Here is an 8,951-nt window from a genome sequence, read left to right as displayed (position 1 = left end):
ATGCTGGGTAGTTCAACAATGGGTGTCTGTACTTTCTGGCAAGGCTGAGAAATCAGTCCTCACTTCAGGAGGCTGAATGCATCCGCCTTCTCAGCCTGGTTCTGAAAGGCCTGGAGGACTCCTGGAGCAATACTGGTCTTTCATTGTCACTGGAAGGTTGAAAAAGTTGGGCTCCAACGTCAGTAGAAGACGGAAGTCGTGGTAACAACAGAGAAGACACTTCCTGTAGCCAAAGCACCGCTGTCTTCCTCTTAGATCTGCTCATCTCTGTCACTGCTAAGGGATACCACTTTGCAGAAAGGCCTCACCTCCTCAGTTTATCCTTCCAGAATATTTCTCCACAGACCCTTGGAAAAGTATGTTTTTTACTTGATTTCAGATGGAATCAAATTGATAACCATCATGCCCTCTGAGAATTGTGAATGTGTTTATGATGTATGTGTGCAGATGTGTGTGTGTTTGGTGTGCATGTATGTGTGTGCATTTGTGTGTGCACATATGTCTGCATTTATGTGTATGTGTGTGCATGCATGTGTGTGCATTTGTGTGTGCACATATGTCTGCATTTATGTGCATGTGTGTGTATGAGTGTGAGCATTTGTGTGAACATGTGCATATTATGTATGTGCACATACGTGTGCATACATGCATGTGTGTATGATATGTATGTGCATGTGTGTACATTTGTGTGTATATGATATGCATATGCACATGCATGTGTGTGTACACACCTGTGGTGTGCATGCATGTATGTGCACTTGTGTGTGTTTGGTACTAATATTTTCTGTCTCAGAAGGGATTTTTCTGAAATCTCTAAAGATCTTTAGTAATTCCTAAGTATCAGTGCCTATAATGCTGATTAGAAGTTAAAGTAGAGCTTGTCTAGGGTGTTTGATAGGAAGCTGCTGTTTTGTTGAGGACCCTGACTCCATGGCTCAGTATTTTCTCTCATCCTATTAATTTCCCAAAAGAACCCCCAAACCTCCTGTTTGTGTGGGAAGCTGATGTAGGAGTCAAGTGGGGGCAGAGGACTGATCAGTAGATTTCCCTTCAGTTAGCGCCCTTGCTGCTGGCACACACTCCTCTTCATTAGTGTCCTCTGCCCTCTGGGCCAGAGCGTGTTTATTCAGCCTTTGATCCCCTGAGAGGCCAGGCAGGGAAGTCATGAGACTTCTGCGGTGGATGTAATGTTTAGGGTCTTGCTATTTCTTCTACGGATGGTTACCTAATGATTTTTTAATTTCACCCTCACTCTTATTTCCAGAAGTAGCAGATATGTTCAATATCCGAGTCAGGAGCATTTCTAAAGCTAGCCTGGCATTTCAGCCCCCATCCTCTCTGAGCGTCTCAGTCAGCAGGCTTTCAGCTGGCTTCGGCTGGCTGCATTCATCACCACCTGTCTGTCGCCTTTGCTTTTAGCCTTTAAATAATGATTCAGACCACAGAATGGAAAGGAACATAAAGTATACAATGTAATATAATAAATAATTCTAAAGTGACAGGAGTCTAACCAGCATTCTTGTCAATATATAGTACATACATCCCTTTATAATTTCATACTTTTCTTTTAAGGACAACTATTCTTCCAGTGTCAGTGTTAATCACATTCTTTTTGTGTTTTAGTTACTTTTCAATGCCTCTTTAAGAACATGCCTTACTTTCTCCCTTTTTACAAGCTCGGTACCAGTAGGAATAGATTATGAATACTCTTAGCTCTCCGATCAATCATTAGAATTTTACATACATATTGTGAGTGACTGAAGTCTGTTTTATCTATTTTATTGCAGTTAGAGTGTGGCATCGTTTGGCTAGACTATAGTTTGGAAAGTTTTGCTATGAGTGGACAATTTCCCCATATATTTCTGCTTTTTAGCTTCCAAATTTCTCTTCAGTTCTTTGTCTGCTATATCCTTTCTCATTGTCTTTAGGTGTGCACCTTAAATAAAATCCTACATAACTTTTTTTTAATGACAGGAAGCAGCTTCTGTTGACAGATTGTCTCCAGATACCAAAAAGCTATAAGCTGTCAGATATCCCACATGCTCCAAGATTGAAGTTTCCATTGTTCTACCTGGAGAGGGGATACAAATTACCTATTTGGTTTTAAAAATTGAAAATAGACTTTCCACAGGGCAGGGAACCCTGACTGCTCTTTGGAATGGAGAGGGAGGGGGAAAGGAATGGAGGGAGGGGGAGAAGGGTGGGAGGAGGGGGAGGGAAATGGGAGGCTGGGAGGAGGTGGAAACTTTTTTTTCCTTTTTTTCAATAAAAAAAATTGAAAATAGATTTTTTTCTACAATATATTCTGATAATGGTTTTTCTTCTCCCAACTCCTCCCAGATCCTCCCCAGTTCTTGCCCACCCAAATCCACATTCTTTCTTTCTCTCTCTCATTAGAATACAGACAGACATCTAAAAAATAAAATAAAATGAAATAAAAATAAACCAACCAGAATAGGACTAAACAAACAGATTTTTAAAAAGAGCCAAAGAAAAAGACCAAGAAACATATACAGGTGTACACACACACACACACACACACACACACACACACAGAGAGAGAGAGAGAGAGAGAGAGAGAGAGAGAGAGAGAGAGAGAGAGAGAGAAATTCCATAAAGGAAAAATAGGAAAACGTAATATATAAGCAAAAGATCTGTAAGAAAAAAATCCCAAGAAAGCATTGTGGCACGAAACTCCTCCAAAAATACCACTGAGTTCATTTGTGTTGGCCATCTACTGCTGGGCATGGGGCCTGCTTTAAAGTGTGGTTTGTATACCCAGTGAGACTTGGTTGGAGAAAACTAACGTTTCCTTTGCAAATGTTATCCATTGGAGATAGCTTCTGGGCTAAGGATGGGGGCTTGTGTCTACATCCCCTCTCCGTGCCAGGACCCAATCTTGCTTAGACCTGTGTAGGCCCTGTGCATGCTTCCACAGTCTCTGTGAGTTCAAATGTGTGTCATTCCTGTTGTGTCTAGAAGTCCTTGATTCCTTGGTGTCCTTCATCCCCACTTGATTTTATAGTCTTTCCACCTTCTCCTTCACAGGGTTCTCTGAGCCCTGAGAGGAGGGATTTGATAGAGACATTCTGTTTAGGGCTGAGTGTTCTCTTACTGTCCAGTTGTGGGTCTCTGTGTTTGTTCCCATTTGCTGAGGAGGGAACTTCTGATGATGGCTGAGCAAGGCTCTGACTTATAGTGGTACAGCAGAATGTCATTAGAGGTCATTTGATTACATTTCTTTCAGAAGTACTTGGTTTTACTCTAGGTCCCTGGCCTCTCTAGTCTCAGGTTCTTGGCCACTTGATCAGTGTTGGCCATGGTTTCCTTCTCACGGAGTGGGCCTTAATTCCAGTCAGAGAGTGGTTGGTTACTCCCACACGTTTGTGTCACTTTTGCACCATTGTAGATTGCAAGTTTGTAGCTGGGTTGGTGTTTGCCTTACTCTGGTGGTGTGTGGAGTGTCTCCCAGTACCATGAACACTCATCAGTATGGGTGAAGGCTCTCAATGTATGTGAAGTAGGTACCACCTCTACAACTCTATTTCCATGAGCTGTGTAGGTGTTGTCTTCAGCAATTAGACCTTACCACCATTTATTTTGTGAGTGTGTTGGGGACTAGTAGTTTAACCTAGTAAACCTAGTAAGTCTTAGGTTTACATCAACCTATAATTATTAAGATATGTGACCAGTGTGGTGATTGTGGTAGTTTGAATGTAATTGCCCCCAAAAGCTCGTTAGGAGTGGCCTTATTAGGAGGTGTGGCTTTGTTTCAATAGGCATGGCCCCATTTGAGGAAGTGTGTCACTGTGGGGGTGAGCTTTGAGGACTGATATATGCTCAAGCCATGCATAGTGTCCTAGTTCACTTCCTGTTGTTTGCAAGATGCAGAGCTCTCAGCTCCCTTTCTGGCACCATGTCTGCCTGCATGCCACCATGCTTCCCACGTTGATAATGATGGACTAAACCTCTGAAATGGTAAGCCTCCAAATTAAATGTTTTCCTTTGTTAAGAGTTGCCCTGGTCATGGTGTCCCTTCACAGCAATTGAAACCCTAACTAAGACAGTGTTGCACACTTATAATTCTAGTACTGTGTAGGTGGAGGCAGGAAGAGCATGAGTTCTACTCCAGCTTGAGCTTCATAGCAAGAACCTATCTCAAAAGAAAAGGAAAGGAAAGAAAAGAAAGCAAATCTGGTACAGGTAGCAATGGAGATGACTTTATTTTCATTTAGGATAGCCTTTAAAAAGTATTTTATTCTTGTAAATTTCATACACACATATATAAAATGTGTCTTGATCATGCCTACCCCATATTATCTGTATTTTCCTCTTCCAACTTCCACCAGATTTCCCTCAATAATCTTCTCTCTAATGTCATGTCGTGTTGTAAGAGGTGCGACAGGCTAGCTTAACCCCGAAATAATTACACAGAAACTGTATTCATTTAAATACTGCCCATCCCATTATATCTAGCCTCTTCATGGCTAATTCTTACATATTCGTTTAACCCATCTCCATTAATGTGTATTGCCATGTGGCTTACCGACATGAGTCTAACCAGCGTCCATCTCAGAGAGAAGAGCCATGGCGCCTGCCACACTGCCTTCTTCCTCCCAGAATTCTGTTCTGTCTACTCATGCCCATCTAAGGGCTGCCCTATCAAAAGGCCTAAGCAGTTTCTTTATTTGACAAATGAAAGCAACACATAGAAAGAAGATCCTCCTACACCAATATCGTTTGGGGTTTGAAATATGTACAGCTCAATTAGTGCTGCCTACACATGCAGGGATGAGGAGTCATCCACTAGGCACGAGAACATGCTAGCACATACCCTCAAAGAAAATGACTCTCCTTCCTTGAGTAGCCAGTAGCTTATCAATAAGGGGTGCATCCTCAGGAACTCTTCCACCCTCCCTAGAGGAAGTTTTAGCTGCTTTGATCTTGTGTAGATATACATAACTGCTCTGAGCTCAAGTGTGCCACATCCATGTCACGTACCCAGAAAAGCATTTCATAGCACCCTGTTCAGTCCTTTAGTTTATATGCTTTCTTCTGTCCCTTCTTCTGTAATTTTCTTTGAGCTTGGGTGGGAGTGTTAAAGATGTTCTATGAATGGACATTTACTGCTGATTTTTCTCAGAACTTTGAGTAATTGTAAGTCTCTTTAGTAAGTCCTACTCACTGTCTGATGAACCTTAGAGATTTTAAATATGAAGATGGAGGCTATAAAGTAATCCAACACTAGCTCAGAATTGAGTATAATAAAGGGTTATTTATCTAGGGGTAGACTCACAGATCACAGTCCTCTGCATGAATGGGGAATAGGAACCAAATCCAGCAGCTGGAAGAGAGAGCACGCAAGCAAGCTTTACAGCTACATTTATAGTATAAGAGACCACGACCAAGTGGGCTGGTTTCTTAAATGCTATTGGCTGAAGGAGTTCCCACAGCATAAATACCAATTTTTATATACTTGGGTATATATAATTTTTTCCTCTATCATCAAACCAAACTGGTTGACAATCTTAGTGTAGTATTAAAACCAACTTTTTAAAAACCAATAGTATAATTTGGTTGAAAGAGATTTCACTGCATGAAGAAAATGTAAGTAGCTGCCTCCCTAAGACAGAGAATAATTAGAAGTTATTTAACATTGGCCTTCAGGATTCTTTATCCTTAATATTACTTTAAGAAATACTGCCTGGCAATATCACCAGGCACAAAACAATATATGAGCAATGACAGTCATCAAAACACTGGTCATATTGCTATTCTATTGGTTGTTCTATTCTCAGACCTTCAGTGTAGCTCAGTGTCTCATATTTCCTGGGACAGCAGCTATCTGATCTTTGATTGCTAGAATAGAGCATTGCAGTGTCCAGTGAATACTCTGTACTGTTTATTAGTAAGAGCCAAGTACAGTCTAGATATCATAATACTAAAAATTATTATCATTAATTAATTATTAAAACTATTATTATTAGAAGATGAGTTATTTCTAGGTATCAGCGCATAATAAAAGGAGTAAAGGTAATTGAATTCAAGTGGTATAACACTTCTTTCATTTGTTGCCATTTATAATTCTATCATGTTTTATCACTGAAAGTTTCCTTTTGAAAAATATAATGCAATTATTTCTAAATGTTTTGTTTAACCTCAGTCATGACCTTAATTATTACCCTGTGTGAACAAGCTGTATTTGGAAAAAGGTATCCAGGGAAGGAATTTTTTTTTTTTACTACTTCCCTATAGTGAATACACAGTTTCCCTCTTTTTTAGGTTAAATGTGACAATGGTACATAACCCACCTTGATTAAAAGCATCAGTGGCTGATTAGAGACTAATGTTGAACTCCAAGCAGTGTGGTATCTTGTCAGTCACCACAGTGATTGTTTTCTAATCAGATAGACTCATTCCACACAGATAAAGGGAGAAGCCCAAGGTCAGGAAGGAAGAAGAGTCACAGCAGCCTAACACGTGATCTGGAAAGCACGATGCTGTCATCTTCTTTTACTTATAGGAAACAATAGTGACATGAAATCATAACACTTGTGTAACAAAGACAATTATACCCTTTGACATCAAAGAATAACTTAGCACGCACACACACACACATGTGCACACACACTACACACATGTGCACACACACATATTTTTCCTTTCTATAGTAGAGATTACCTGGAATTTTGCAGGAACTCCAAGAAAATCTTCGCTGGCATCTGAGACATGGCTACTTTTTCCTTTCTTTTTTAAAATCTCTTATTCCATCCCCATTCTTTCTCTTTTCTTACTTTAATTTTGGGAAAAAGAAAAAAAAATATGAGCATTGCTGAAGGTGGCAATCCTCCTTCTGTCTTGTGGTATTTTCCACTCGAGTGTTCATTTGAATTCTTCTCTGTTAAGATTTAGAGCGGCATTCTCTTGATGAGCCCGTTGCTTTTTTTGTGGTTGATGGCTGCTCTTTCTCTTAAACAGAGAGGCCTGGACACATTCTATGAGGTGTGGTATTGAATGTGGGCACCACCATTAGTAATTCTAATGAGCAGTGGTTAAAGTTTGACAAGGTCTTTTCCAATTTACTTGTCTGCGTGAGCAACTTTCGCGAGTAGTGTTCAACTCATTTGTTTGGGGGATAAAACCCAGCGAAATATGAGATTCCTTTTTTCTTTTAACTGCTTCCATGTACTCCGAGCGTGACTGCTGATGAGCTGACACATGGTGATGTAATCTCTGCTCTCTCGGTTTGTTCTAAGACATTAAGCTTGGTGTGAAACTCCTTGGTATGCTTGGTATGCGATCTTGTCAGTGCAGTTCAGGCTCTCCTGTTAGTTCACGCTAACCTAGGCTTGCTCGCTCTGCTTTAGCTACATCCTTTCCTAAGGACGTTTGAGTAGTTAGCGACAAACACTCACCCAGGAGTGTCTAAGCATTGTTACCTCTTTAGAGCCAAGACACTCCGTTTCTCTTTGGAAGGCCATCTGCTCCATTACATGTTTTCGGTAAGGCCTCAATGGCTTTTCAGAGTCAGATCTGTGTTTTAGGCTTTATTTTTATTTTGTTAGTTTTCTATTATAATTTGCTTCTTTTTTTTATATTGGTTCCAAAATAGTTTACTTGAATTATAAACAGCAGTATGTTTTGTTAAGAACAAACTATTGGAATGAATATATTATTTATGTAGCATATACATATATAAAAACATACATTTTATATGTAAAGACTATGTACATATATATTCTTTGCTATTAAACTGGAGCCATATACCTTAGTTGTATCTTTAATATTTTGTCAGGCAACATATAAAACTCAAATCCTGTCTCTGCACAACACTTTAAAGATGGAGGCTTTGGAAAATTCCTCTGTCCAGTGATGTTCAGGTGACTGCTTCTCAGAGCTATGTGGGTATCTGGTGCAAATCTACTTTCATATCCCTGCTTACAAGCACACTATTAAAAATTAGCTATTGTATGTGTAGGTGTGTGTGAATATGGGTGCACACATGCACAGTGCACATGTGGGGGCTGGGGAACAACTTTCAGCAGTCAGATCTGGCCTGCCAGCTTGTTGAAGCCAAGCACCCCTTGTTTTTTGCCACTGTAATATATGTGCCAGACTGGCTGGCCCTTGAGCTTCTGGTCATTTTTCCAGTCTCTACCTCTCTACTTACCGCAGACGCGCTGAGATTACTGACATGAGGCAGGCATCTGTGTCTTCAGGTGGGTTTAGAGCAAGCAATTTTACCTGTTGAGACATCGTCTCTACTCCTGAGCGTGCTGTTTCATCCATCACCCGTCATTCATACTAACTAAATAATTCAGCAATTAATCTTTGCAGCCATGTAAAATTTCAGCTATTATTAAGAAATGAAACCAAAATTCTCAATCAAAATAAAAAATGTTTAAACCTTTGTAGGAATTAGATAAAGATGAATGTTCCTATTTTTTATTGTGTAAAGACTTGGATTTTGAACTATACAGAAAGATAAAGATAATACCTTTGAGACTTTTGAAGGCTCATGGCTGGTAGAAGGAGCAATAAGTTATGGCTCCAACAACCATGAGTGGAGAATCACTTGGGTGTTGTGACGATTAGCCCTCTTAGAGTCTTCCTGTTTGGTGACTCTATACAGTGCGAGATGAGGAAGGCTCAGTTCACACTGAGGTAATCAGTGGACAGAACCTCTTCCTACAGTGATTTGCTAAGCTATACAAGGTTCACAGAAAACAGTTTAGTAAGATGATTGCACTATACAGACACCATCAGCATAGTCCTGAAAAAAATTTAGAGTTCTAGTGGAATCATCGAATTGGGAATTTAACAGTTACAGAGTCTGGGTGCCACAATATATATGTATGCATGTGTACACACACACACACACGTGTATGTATACATTTATGTATAAACACACATAAAATTAATGTTGGCATGATTTTGTCTCCTGCCAGAAG

General features: G+C 40.0%; 1 pseudogene; it reads right to left on the bottom strand.

Annotated features, from left to right (window-relative positions):
- Positions 1 to 8,289, bottom strand: part of LOC113457670 — a 40,088-nt pseudogene extending 31,799 nt beyond the window's left edge.
- Positions 8,290 to 8,951: the final 662 nt, after the last annotated feature.

The sequence above is a fragment of the Microtus ochrogaster genome, linkage group LG4, assembly GCF_000317375.1.
Source record: "Microtus ochrogaster isolate Prairie Vole_2 linkage group LG4, MicOch1.0, whole genome shotgun sequence".
Lineage (NCBI taxonomy): Eukaryota > Metazoa > Chordata > Mammalia > Rodentia > Cricetidae > Microtus > Microtus ochrogaster.
This window is presented reverse-complemented; position numbering and strand designations above follow the sequence as displayed.